This window comes from Bufo bufo, chromosome 6, assembly GCF_905171765.1.
Source record: "Bufo bufo chromosome 6, aBufBuf1.1, whole genome shotgun sequence".
In the NCBI taxonomy this organism is placed as follows: Eukaryota; Metazoa; Chordata; class Amphibia; order Anura; family Bufonidae; genus Bufo; species Bufo bufo.
Window position 1 is genome coordinate 438,167,564 of NC_053394.1, and position 14,611 is coordinate 438,182,174.

Here is a 14,611-nt window from a genome sequence, read left to right on the forward strand (position 1 = left end):
CCCCTCCCCATAACAGCCCCGGCCCCGCCGCTCACAGCGGTATTTCTTAACCGGCAGTAACTTTATCACTGCATCTTCTTTTACCTTACAATGAAGCTCCAGTAACAGGCAGAGCGGGCGGCGGTGTAACGTCACTTACTCACGTGACGCGAATGCTCCGCCGCCCGCTCTGCCTGTTACTGGAGCGTCATTGTAAGGTAATAAAGATGCAGTGATCTAAAGTTCAAGGACCCGCAGGCATAGCGCCTGACCGCCCGCATAGCAACGAATCGGCCCATTATTCGATAACGGGATTCGTTGACAACGAATCCCGTTATCGAATATTATCGATAACGTTGATTAATCATTGCAGCCCTAATGTCCTATTCTTGTCCACAATTGCAGACAAGATTAGGCATTTTCTATTATAGTGCCGGCGATGTGCGGTCCACAAATCGCGGAGTGCACATTGCTGATGTCCGTGTTTTGCGGATCCGCCAAACACTTACGGATGTGTGAATGGACCCTCATAGTAACATTATTAAAGGTTACGTTTTATCTTTATGTATATTCTAATGGATTGCCGTACAATGTTATAATATACTTTCTATGTCAGACGGTACATTATAGTACATTTGTATTGTGCGGCAGTTGTGTGCGGTTCTGCTGCGATACTGCAGGTATATAGAGGGACAAGCGTTATTGGAACAAGTAATTTCTACTGGTGTGATATACCAGTCGCCCCCCGGGGTGTTATATACCAATATACTTTCTTTATAGTGCATTTGGGTACTTTATAGTGCATTTGCTCATGCGCGTATGCGAAAATTATATTGTCAATATTTCGCATTGAAAAAAAAATGAATGGAGATTGCAAATTGGAACTAGAAAGTGTCGTTTCTGAAGAAACCACAGGATGTTGGCTTGAAATCTGATTGACTGTTGGTGGCTCCACCCACTTTTTTGAATTTTAATAATTTAATAAATTTAATAATTGGGTGCACCTAAGAGTCGGGGTGGGTGCACCTAATCGTTGGGGTGGGTGCACCTAATGACTAGGGTGAGTGCACCTAAGGGTCAGAGTGGGTGCACCTAAGGGTCGGAGTGGGTGCTCCTAAGGGTCGGAGTGGGTGCTCCTAAGGGTCAGAGTGGGTGCACCTAAGGGTCGGAGTGGGTGCTCCTAAGGGTCGGAGTGGGTGCACCTAAGGGTCGGAGTGGGTGCACCTAAGGGTCGGAGTGGGTGCACCTAAGGGTCGGAGTGGGTGCACCTAGGGGTCGGAGTGGGTGCACCTAAGGGTCGGAGTGGGTGCACCTAAGGGTCGGGGTGGGTGCACCTAAGGGTCGGGGTGGGTGCACCTAAGGGTCAGGGTGGGTGCACCTAATGACTAGGGTGGGTGCACCTAAGGGTCGGAGTGGGTGCACCTAAGGGTCGGAGTGGGTGGACATAAGGGTCAGGGTGGGTGCACCTAAGAGTCGGGTGGGTGCACCTAATGGTTGGGATGGGGGCACCTAATGGTTGGGGTGGGGGCACCTAATGACTAGGGTGAGTGCACCTAAGGTTCGGAGTGGGTGCACCTAAGGGTCGGGGTGGGTGCACCTAATCGTTGGGGTGGGTGCACCTAATGAATAGGGTGAGTGCACCTAAGGGTCGGAGTGGGTGCACCTAAGGGTCAGAGTGGGTGCACCTAAGGGTCAGGGTGGGTGCACCTAAGGGTCCGGGGGGGGGGTCACCTGGTGGTCCAGGGGGGGGGGATTCACCTGGTGGTCTAAGTTAAATGACTGAAATTTGATTGGCTTTTTTAGGCCCCGCCCACTTTTTAACCTCTTAAGGACACATGACGTACCGGTACGTCATGTATGGTTCCGATCACTGCCGCCGGGCGGGCGGTGATCGGAACCCGGTGCCTGCTCAAATCATTGAGCAGGCACCAAGGCTAAATGCGCGGGGATCAGAAACTTTAGTATTCCTAAAATAGATCTGTATCCCCCCCCCCCCCCCCCCGCACCCCCGGGTGATTTTAGCCCGGTGGGAGGTGCAGGGGGAGGGTTGCGGGCGGTGCGGGAGGCGGGCGGTGCGGCAGGCGGGATCGCGATCCCCCGCCCGCCTCCCCTTGAATAATCATTGGCGTCTAGTGGGTATACCAGGGTGCCAGCACATTGCTGGCACCGTGGTATAAACGGCTGACATCTGTGCTGCGATGTCAGCCGTTTAACCCTTTCCATACCGCGGTCCGTACGGACCGCTGTATGGAAAAGGTTAACAGTAAGAGGGAGCTCCCTCCCTCTCCCATCGGGGGGCTGCAGTGCCTTTGCAGCCCCCCGATGGGAGAGGGAGAGAGCCCCCCTACAGCCCCGTCCTTACCCTTCCCCGTCTGCGCAGTTCTGGCCAGTACTGAGCAGACGGGGAAGGTTCCCATGGCAACAGGACGCCGTCTCAGGTATCCTGCTGTCCATGGTGCTGAACAGATCTGTGCTAAAAGGCATAGATCTGTTCAGACAAAGTGTAAAATACAGTACAGTACAATATATATTGTATTGTACTGTATTATACAGACATCAGACCCACTGGATCTTCAAGAACCAAGTGGGTCTGGGTCAAAAAGAAAGTGAAAAAAAGTGAAAATAAAGTAAAAATCAAAAAACACATTTATCACTGATTAAAAATGAAAAAAATAAAATTCCCTACACATGTTTGGTATCGCCGCGTCCGTAATGACCTGATCTATAAAACGGTCATGTTACTTTACCCGAACGGTGAACGCCATAAAAATAAAAAATAAAAAACTATGATGAAATTGAAATTTTGCCCACCTTACTTCCCCAAAAAGGTAATAAAAGTGATCAAAAAAGTCGTATGTACGCCAAAATTGTAACAATCAAACCGTCATCTCATCCCGCAAAAATCATACCCTACCCAAGATAATCGCCCCAAAACGGAAAAAACTATGGCTCTTAGACTATGGAAACACTAAAACATGTTTTTTTTTGTTTCAAAAATGAAATCATTGTGTAAAACTTACATAAATAAAAAAAAGTATACATATTAGGTATCGCCGCGTCCGTATCGACCGGCTCTATAAAAATATCACATGACCTAACCCCTCAGGTGACCATCGTAAAAAAAAAAAAACGGTATAAAAAAAGCTATTTTTTTGTCATCTTACGTCACAAAAAGTGTAATAGCAAGCGATCAAAAAGTCATACCAACCGCAAAATAGTGCCAATAAAACCGTCATCTTATCCCGCAAAAAATTAGACCCTACTTAAGATAATCGCCCAAAAACTGAAAAAACTATGGCTCTTAGACTATGGAGACACTAAAACATGATTTTTTTTTGTTTCAAAAATGAAATCATTGTGTAAAACTTACATAAATAAAAAAAAAAGTATACATATTAGGTATCGCCGCGTCCGTATCGACCGGCTCTATACAAATATCACATGACCTAACCCCTCAGGTGACCACCGTAAAAAAAAAAAAAAAAGTGTAAAAAAAGCAATTTTTTGTCATCTTACGTGACAAAAAGTGTAATAGCAAGCGATCAAAAAGTCATATGAAACGCAAAATAGTGCCAATAAAACCGTCATCTTATCCCGCAAAAAATGAGACCCTACTTAAGATAATCGCCCAAAAACTGAAAAAACTATGGCTCTTAGACTATGGAGACACTAAAACTTTTTTTTGTTTTAAAAATTAATTCATTGTGTAAAACTTACATAAATAAAAAAAAATATACATATTAGGTATCACCGCGTCCGTGACAACCTGCTCTATAAAATTACCACATGATCTAACCTGTCAGATGAATGTTGTAAATAACAAAAAAAAAACGGTGCCAAAAAAGCTATTTCTTGTTACCTTGCCTCACAAAAAGTGTAATATAGAGCAACCAAAAATCATATGTACCCTAAACTAGTACCAACAAAACTGCCACCCTATCCCGTAGTTTCTAAAATGGGGTCACTTTTTTGGAGTTTCTACTCTGTGGGTGCATCAGGGGGGCTTCAAATGGGACATGGTGTCCAAAAAAACAGTCCAGCAAAATCTGCCTTCCAAAAACCATATGGCATTCCTTTCCTTCTGCGCCCTGCCGTGTGCCCGTACAGCGGTTTATGACCACATATGGGGTGTTTCTGTAAACTACAGAATCAGGGCCATAAATAATGAGTTTTGTTTGGCTGTTAACCCTTGCTTTGTAACTGGAAAAAAAATATTAAAATGGAAAATCTGCCAAAAAAGTGAAATTTTGAAATTGTATCTCTATTTTCCATTAAATCTTGTGCAACACCTAAAGGGTTAACAAAGTTAGTAAAATCAGTTTTGAATACCTTGAGGGGTGTAGTTTTTTAGATGGGGACACTTTTATGGAGTTTCTACTCTAGGGGTGCATCAGGGGGGCTTCAAATGGGACATGGTGTCAAAAAACCAGTCCAGCAAAACCTGCCTTCCAAAAACCATACAGCGCACCTTTCCCTCTACGCCCCGCTGTGTGGCCGTACAGTAGTTTACGGCCACATATGGGGTGTTTCTGTAAACAGCAGAGTCAGGGCAATAAAGATACAGTCTTGTTTGGCTGTTAACCCTTGCTTTGTTAGTGGAAAAAATGGGTTAAAATGGAAAATTAGGCAAAAAAATGAAATTCTCAAATTTCATCCCCATTTGCCAATAACTCTTGTGCAACACCTAAAGGGTTAACGAAGTATGTAAAATCAGTTTTGAATACCTTGAGGGGTGTAGTTTATCGAATGGGGTCATTTTTGGGTGGTTTCTGATAGGAATCTCTGAGTCCCACTTGGTACCCCTGGCACCAAACTTCTAGTATCGGTTTCTTGGTTTGAGTCCTTTCTGACGTCAGGAGAGCGCTTCACTCAGTAGGTAACGAAAGACACAACAGTCATGTACTGAATGAACACTCTGAGGCTTATTTTTAATGCACACAGGTTATATAGAGGGGGCTTTACCCTCTTTATTAGCATCATCGTATGTTATGTATTTAACCTATCATATTAACACGTATCCTTCTACAGTCAGAGAAATAGAAACAAAAACGGAACTTCCATATTAGGAACATTGTCCGGGAGTAGTGCCAAAGAGATAAGATTCAGGGTTACAGAGAATAGAAACCTTACAGTATATTAGTTTCACAGCAATCAGAGTTAGTACCTAACATAGAAACAAAAGTTCAGCAAAAAGCAGAATTGATTTTGACATAATAAAGAACATGGATTCCTTTCAGTTTCTATTATGTAAGCCTCGCAAAGTGACTTCAGACCTGTAGTGGTCCCTAAAAATTGGGTTTTTGTAAATTTCTGAAAAATTTCAAGATTTGCTTCTAAACTTCTAAGCCTTGTAACATCCCCAAAAAATAAAATATCATTCCCAAAATAATTCAAACATGAAGTAGACATATGGGGAATGTAAAGTCATCACAATTTTTAGGGGTATTACTATGTATTACAGAAGTAGAGAAACTGAAACTTTGAAATTTGCAAATTTTTTTTTTTACTTCATTTTACCAGTTTTACCAGTGTCATGAAGTACATGAAGTACAATATGTGACGAAAAAACTATCTCAGAACGGCCTGGATAAGTCAAAGCGTTTTAAAGTTAACAGCACTTAAATTGACAGTGGTCAAATTTGCAAAAAATGGCCTGGTCCTTAAGGTGAAATAAGGCTGTGTCCCTATGGGGTTAAAATTTGAATCCCAGTCACCCATTGACCAACTGTTCCAAGTTTAGTGACTTTGCCATTGACCCTCTAAGAGCAGCGGCAGTTTTAAATTTTCCCATTAAAACATATGGCTGAAATTTGATTGGCCGTTGTAGACTCTGCCCACTTTTAAACATTTGAATTCTAGTCACCTATTAACCGAATATATTAACCCCTTAAGGACTCAGCCCTATTTCACCTTAAGGACCATTTTTTGCAAATCTGACCTGTGTCACTTTATGTGGTGATAACTGTAAAACGCTTTGACTTATCCAGGCCGTTCTGAGATTGTTTTTTCGTCACATATTGTACTTCATGACACTGCTAAAATTGGGTCAAAAAAGTTAATTTTTTTGCATAAAAAAATACCAGATTTACCAAAAATTTTGCAAAATTTGCAAATTTCAAAGTTTCAGTTTCTCTACTTCTGTAATACATAGTAATACCCCCAAAAATTGTGATGACTTTACATACCCCATATGTCTACTTCATGTTTGTAGCATTTTGGGAATGATATTTTATTTTTTGGGGATGTTACAAGGCTTAGACCTCTTTCACGCGGGCGTTGCGGGATAATGTGCGGGTGCGTTGCGGGAATACCCGCGATTTTTCCGCGCGAGTGCAAAACATTGTAATGCGTTTTGCACTCGCGTGAGAAAAATCGTGCATGTTTGGTACCCAAACCCGAACTTCTTCACAGAAGTTCGGGCTTGGGATCGGTGTTCTGTAGATTATATTATTTTCCCTTATAACATAGTTATAAGGGAAAATAATAGCATTCTGAATACAGAATACATAGTAAACTAGCGCTGGAGGGGTTAAAAAATAAATAAATAATAATTTAACTCACCTTAGTCCAGTTGATCGCGTAGTCCGGCATCTGCTTCTTTCTCCTTTGTTGAATAGGACCTGTGGTGAGCATTAATTACTGTAACAGGACCTTTGATGACGTCACTCCGGTCATCACATGGTACGTCACATGATCTTTTACCATGGTGAGTTAAATTGTTTTTTATATTTTTTTTAACCCCTCCAGCCCTATTGTACTATGCATTCTGTATTCAGAATGCTATTATTTTCCCTTATAACCATGTTATAAGGGAAAATAATAATGATTGGGTCTCCATCCCGATCGTCTCCTAGCAACCGTGCGTGAAAATTGCACCGCATCCGCACTTGCTTGCAGATGCTTGCGATTTTCACTCTACCCCATTCACTTCTATGGGGCCTGCGTTGCGTGAAAAACGCAGAATATAGAGCATGCTGCGATTTTCAAGCAACGCACAAGTGATGCGTGAAAATCACCGCTCATGTGAACGGCCCCATAGAAATGAATGGGTCGGTATTCAGTGCGGGTGCAATGCGTTCAACTCACACATCGCATCCGCGCGGAATACTCGCCCGTGTGAAAGGGGCTTTAGAAGTTTAGAAGCAAATCTTGAAATTTTTCAGAAATTTACAAAAACCCAATTTTTAGGGACCAGTTCAGGTCTGAAGTCACTTTGTGAGGCTTACATAATAGAAACCGCCCAAAAATGACCCCATTCTATAAACTACACCCCTCAAGGTATTCAAAACTGATTTTACATACGTCGTTAACCCTTTAGGTGTTGCACAAGAGTTATTGGCAAATGGGGATGAAATTTGAGAATTTCATTTTTTTGCCTAATTTTCCATTTTAACCCATTTTTTCCACTAACAAAGCAAGGGTTAACAGCCAAACAAGACTGTATCTTTATTGCCCTGACTCTGCCGTTTACAGAAACACCCTATATGTGGCCGTAAACTACTGTACGGGCACACAGCGGGGCGTAGAGGGAAAGGTGCGCCGTTTGGTTTTTGGAAGGCAGGTTTTGCTGGACTGTTTTTTTTACACCATGTCCCATTTGAAGCCCCCCTGATGCACCCCTAGAGTAGAAACTCCATAAAAGTGACCCCATCTAAGAAACTACACCCCTCAAGGTATTCAAAACAGATTTTACTAACTTTGTTAACCCTTTAGGTGTTGCACAAGAATTAATGGAAAATAGAGATACAATTTCAAAATTTCACTTTTTTGGCAGATTTTCCATTTTAATATTTTTTTCCAGTTACAAAGCAAGGGTTAACAGCCAAACAAAACTCATTATTTATGGCCCTGATTCTGTAGTTTACAGAAACACCCCATATGTGGTCGTAAACAGCTGTACGGGAACACAGCAGGGCGCAGAAGGAAAAGAATGCCATACGGTTTTTGGAAGGCAGATTTTGCTGGACTGTTTTTTTTGACACCATGTCCCATTTGAAGCCCCCCTGATGCACCCCTAGAGTAGAAACTCCAAAAAAGTGACCCCATTTTAGAAACTACGGGATAGGGTGGCAGTTTTGTTGGTACTAGTTTAGGGTACATATGATTTTTGGTTGCTCTATATTACACTTTTTTGTGCGGCAAGGTAACAAGAAATTGATTTTTTGGCACGTTTTATTTTTTGTTATTTACAACATTCATTTGACAGGTTAGATCATGTGGTAATTTTATAGAGCAGGTTGTCACGGACGCGGCGATACCTAATATGTATACCATTTTTTTTATTTATGTAAGTTTTACACAATGATTTCATTTTTAAAACAAAAAAAAAGTTTTAGTGTCTCCATAGTCTAAGAGCCATAGTTTTTAAGTTTTTGGGCTATTATCTTAAGTAGGGTCTCATTTTTTGCGGGATGAGATGACGGTTTGATTGGCACTATTTTGGGGTGCATATGACTTTTTGATCGCTTGCTATTACACTTTTTGTGACGTAAGATGACAAAAAATTGCTTTTTTTACACCTTTTTTATTTTTATTTTTTTACGGTGGTGATCTGAGGGGTTAGGTCATGTGATATTTTTATAGAGCCGGTCGATACGGACGCGGCGATACCGAATATGTATACTTTTTTTTTTTTTATTTAAGTTTTACACAATGATTTCATTTTTGAAACAAAAAAAATCATGTTTTAGTGTTTCCATAGTCTGAGAGCCATAGTTTTTTCAGTTTTTGGGCGATTATCTTGGGTAGGGTATGATTTTTGCGGGATGAGATGACGGTTTGATTGGTACTATTTTACATGTGTAGGGAATTTTATTTTTTTCATTTTTAATCAGTGATAAATGTGTTTTTTGATTTTTACTTTTTTTCACTTTTTCTTTTTACCCAGACCCACTTGGTTCTTGAAGATCCAGTGGGTCTGATGTCTGTATAATACAGTACACTATATAGTGTTTTGTACTGTATTTTACTTACACTTTGTCTGAACAGATCTCTGCCTTTAGCACAGATCTGTTCAGCACCATGGACAGCAGGATGCCTGAGACGGCGTCCTGTTGCCATGGGAACCTTCCCCGTCTGCTCAGTAGTGGTCAGAACTTCGCAGACGGGGAAGGTTAAGGACGGGGCTGTCGGGGGGCTGTCTGGGAGCTCTCTCCCTCTCCATCGGGGGGCTGCAAAGGCACTGCAGGCCCCCGATGGGAGAGGGAGGGAGCTCCCTCTTACTACTGTTAACTTTTTCCATACAGCGGTCCGTACGGACCGCGGTATGGAAAGGGTTAAACGGCTGACATCTGCACAGATGTCAGCCGTTTATACCAGGGTGTCAGCAATGTGCTGACACCCTGGTATACCCACTGGCCACCAACGAATTTTCAAGAGGAGGCGAGCGGGGGATCGCGATCCCGCCTGCCTCCCGCACCGCCCCCACCGCGCACAACTCCCCCCCTGCACCACCTGCCGGCAAAAAATCATGCAGGGGTGCAGGGGGGGTGGAAAATCTATATTTGAGGGATACTAAAGTTTCTGATCCCCGCGGTCCCTGACTGGTCCCTTTCTGATTGGTTGTTTGTAGCTCCGCCCACTTTGTAATGTCCCCAAAATGTGACATAAATTTTCAGGTTCGTTTCTAAAGAAACCACAGGATGTTGGCTTGAAATCTGATTGGCTGTTGGTGGCTCCACCCAAGGTTCGGAGTGGGTGCACCTAAGGGTCAGGCCTTGTTCACACATCAGTTTTTTGATCAGTTATTTCTATCAGTTATTGGGAGCCAAAACCAGGAGTGGAGGCTACACAGGGATACAGTGTAATGGAAAGATCTGGACCTATTCTGTGTTTTTGACCCACACCTGGTTTTGGCTCCCAATAACTGATGGAAATAACTGATCAAAAAACTGATGTGTGAACAAGGCCTTATCTGTATATTCTCTTACCATGTATTGTGTGAGAGCAAAAAAACGTATCTGTACTTCCAATGTGTGCAGTTTTCTTTTTTTACGAACCTAATAGCACAAGTTCTGTCAGATTCACATACAAGCAATCCCATATATGCAATAGCACTTTTGTGACAGTTAATGAATATAATGATACCTTTTACTTAGTGATTTGTTGCTTTATTGTGGAGAAAATATAATTTTAATCCATATGCTAATAATCTAAATTGATGCACCTAAGTGCCAGGGTGGGTGCACCTAATGCCCTTACATTCACCCAGTGACCAGCTGTGCCAAGCTTGAAGACCCTGCCATTAACAGTGTAAGAATGGCAGCAATTTGAATATTCCCTTTGATTAGCAATAGCTAATATTTGGCTGTTTTAAGCTCCGCCCACTTTTCCAAACTTTAAGCCAAATCACTAAGTAATGGTCTGGGCCAGGTTTGGGCCTTAAAACTATGAGAATGGCAGTACAGTATATGAAAGTTTTACATTGAAGGTGAAATACTGTGGCCTGTGAGGTAAAGGCATTTATCCAATCAGATGGCTGTTACCAGGATAGAGACACATCAGACTGTGATTGGTTTTCTGTGACTCCGCCCACTTTTTTTCAACCAATCAGTCAGCTGTGTCTCTTCTCTATCCCCCACCTAAGTCACTGATTGATTATCCAGGTAACAGATTCCCTTTAAACACAGAAAATAGATGGCGGCATCCTCACCATTGCCGATGGATGATGGCTCCCAAGGCTTACATACAGCAACGGACAGCCAAGAGATGCTGGACTATAAACGCCTCGCAATTGAAGTGGCCCTTCGTATCTCCCCTGACATACAGAGGACTCTGGAGACTACCATCATGTCGTCCTTACACACGCTTCAGGAAGAGGTAGGCCACACTACCCAGAAAGTAAAAGCGCTTGAGCAGGAGGTACACAATCTACACACCAATAGGCGGGAGCTGACAAACACCCTGCAGGCTCAACAGCGGGACATGGCTCACATACATAACAAGCTGGAAGACCTTGAAAATAGGTCCCGTCGAAATAATCTAAGGCTTGTGGGCCTTCCGGAATCCATCAGACCCTCTGAGCTCCTGGATATTTGCGAAAAAGAGCTGCCAGAGGCCTTGGGCCTATCGCACTATTGTAGAGTGGAACGCGCACACAGGGTTGGGCCAAATCCTATGGCACCACAAGATCAGAGCCTACTCACAGCATCTCATGCTTCACAAGGGAGACCGCGCCAGGTCATTTTACGCGTCCTGGACTTTAATGATAAAGTTGAGATGATGCGCAGTTTCACACAGAGACGTCGCCCGATTACTATCAGGGGGCACACAGTCATGCTGTTCAAGGACTTTTCGGTGGAAGTGACAAAACAACGCAAGGCCTTTAGTCCCATATGCACCAGGCTATTTAAAAGCAATGTCCGGTTCCATCTTTTGTATCCGGCCACTCTAAAGGTATTCCACACTGAGGAAGGAACACTTACATTTGATTCCTCCGCAGAAGCTGAAGCAGCCATTGATCGCATCCTTTCTGGAAAGACCTTCAAGCCTGCTTCTTCACCTCAGGACTCTGTCACTGGCTTTCAAGGCAGACCATTTAGTCGGCAGCACAGGGGCCACTCAGAGAGACGTTCGGCGGGAAAATCGCGAATCGCCCGATGATCAGCCTCTGATTCACCGAATTGGCCCTCTGGTCGCTGACTGCTCTACGTCACAGCGAGTTGATACGATCCATTGTGCCCACAGAGGCTCTGGGCCTATACTTTCCGGACCCTTTACAGTACATGATTGTTTAGTTTCTCAGGTTTAATATGTTTCTCACTGATATGTCATACCCGGGTCTTATATGATCCAAGGATGTGGCAACATGGTTTTGAGCAATGTTTAATTAATAAAAAGGATTAGTGCTGCTGGTCTCAAGCTTGAGAAAGGTTCTAGTATTGAACCAAAACATTACCCTTGCCACATGGTTGAATAAAGGTATGTATTTCATGTTATATGGCAGTGCTGCCCGTTTTTTGCAAATATATATATATATATATATGGAAAAAAACGGACAGCACTCCAGTCTTGCATCAACATCAGGTGGGTTTATTGCATGTGAGACAGCAACGTTTCAGCTCTAAGCATGCTTGAAAAAGGCTCATGCTTAGAGCTGAAACGTTGCTGTCTCACATGCAATAAACCCACCTGATGTTGATGCAAGACTGGAGTGCTGTCCGTTTTTTTCCACATATTGCTATGGGTAAGAAGCAGTTACCTAGGACTTAGCACCCATCACATACTATCTTAGTCGGTGCTGCCATTTTCTCTATATACACTCACCTAAAGAATTATTAGTGCCCCCATACTAATACGGTGTTGGACCCCCTTTTGCCTTCAGAACTGCCTTAATTCTACGTGGCATTGATTCCACAAGGTGCTGATAGCATTCTTTAGAAATGTTGGCCCATATTGATAGGATAGCATCTTGCAGTTGATGGAGATTTGAGGGATGCACATCCAGGGCACGAAGCTCCCGTTCCACCACATCCCAAAGATGCTCTATTGGGTTGAGATCTGGTGACTGTGGGGCCATTTTAGTGCAGTGAACTCATTGTCATGTTCAAGAAACCAATGTGAAATGATTGGAGCTTTGTGACATGGTGCATTATCCTGCTGGAAGTAGCCATCAGAGGATGGATACATGTTCTCATTCTGTTTACCCCAAATTCGGACTCTACCATTTGAATGTCTCAACAGAAATCGAGACTCATCAGACCAGGCAACATTTTTCCAGTCTTCAACAGTCCAGTTTTGGTGAGCTCGTGCAAATTGTAGCCTCTTTTTCCTATTTGTAGTGGAGATGAGAGGTACCCGGTGGGGTCTTCTGCTGTTGTAGCCCATCCGCCTCAAGGTTGTGCGTGTTGTGGCTTCACAAATGCTTTGCTGCAGACCTCGGTTGTAACGAGTGGTTATTTCAGCCAACGTTGCTCTTCTATCAGCTTGAATCAGTCGGCCCATTCTCCTCTGACCTCCAGCATCCACAAGGCATTTTTGCCCACAGGACGGCCGCATACTGGATGTTTTTCCCTTTTCACACCATTCTTTGTAAACCCTAGAAAAGGTTGTGCGTGAAAATCCCAGTAACTGAGCAGATTGTGAAATACTCAGACCGCCCCGTCTGGCACCAACAACCATGCCACGCTCAAAATTGCTTAAATCACCTTTCTTTCCCATTCTGACATTCAGTTTGGAGTTCAGGAGATTGTCTTGACCAGGAGCACCCCCCTAAATGCATCGAAGCAACTGCCATGTGATTGGTTGACTAGATAATTGCATTAATGAGAAATAGAACAGGTGTTCCTAATAATTCTTTAGGTGAGAGTATATATTATATATATATATATATATATATATATATATATATATATCACCCACACATGAGCATAAACACTGCTCTTCCTAGAGCAACACAGTGGCTAATTTTATAGTTCATGCATTCTGTTATGCGTAAACTCACACTGTTCACATTAAAACAAGTAAATCATTTTCATAGAATGAAAAAAAATAATAATGTACGTAGCACACAAATAATGTCAATACCTACAAAACACATAATTCTTTTGTATGCCCACTTTATCTTCATTTTTGAAACATACATCTATATCTTTTTTTTATTATTACAGAGGTTACCAACTCAGGCGTAAGCGATATACAGTTTTGTATAACTAATACGTCTAAACTCGATTTATTGAGATTAAACAACATGCCGAGGCAAAATAAAAAGTCTCAGATGGCAAAGGAACGTGAGAAAATGAAAAAAGCTTTAAAGGAAGATAAAAGTTCTCTACAGATTGAATATACTGTAATGAGTGAGTCAACACTGGCATCACATTGGCAAGGTGATGTCAGGTATAGCAGTTTTTCACGAGGGTTCCAGTGTACCTGTAATGCTTTGACTTTCCTTGCTGAACACCAAGAAAAAAACGACCTACAGGACCTGGACTTAAATCAAATTTTACAAAAAGGCGATTCCCTGTATACTAGTGTCAAACTTGCATTGCAAGCAGAAGGCAAATTTATATCAAACTTGCAAAATTTTGATGAGATACCATCCACAGTTAGCACAGACAAACACTGCTACAGTGTTATAAAATATGAGCAAAAATTTGGGTTACTAAAATCTACCCATCCTGAAATGCAGGAATATACCGATCTACCGACTGCATTATGTTGTCTAAAGCATGAAATAAGTGTTAAGCAATGAAGGCATTGCTGGTTTTGTGCTAGGGGAGGCGGGGCCACACAGGGTTAAAAGGCAGCCGAAGATACCTGCTGCCGCACGTTCACCGGCACGTCTGAGGCAGAGCACTTCCGGGTCGTTCAGGTTCGGGTCGGGCAGTGCATGCAGGTCGCGCCATCGCGACTCCAAGTAAGACAAGGGCGGCGGCACTCTGGTGGGACGCAGTAGGGTGGGGGTGGCAGAGACCGGCGGGCGCCGGCAGAGGCGCGCTCCGGTCTGCTGGCTGGCGGACGGTGGGCGGCGCAGATCGCATTCCTTGGCCGCACGGCTCAGCGGCTGGTCATGATTTGCTCAGCGCCACCTGGTGGCCACTGGCGGCTACGCTCGAGGGGGGGGGGGGTTCAGCGGCAAGCCGGAGCTATGGCATCTGGGTCAGGCGGCTGCAAGTTAACCCCCCTCTGTGGCTTG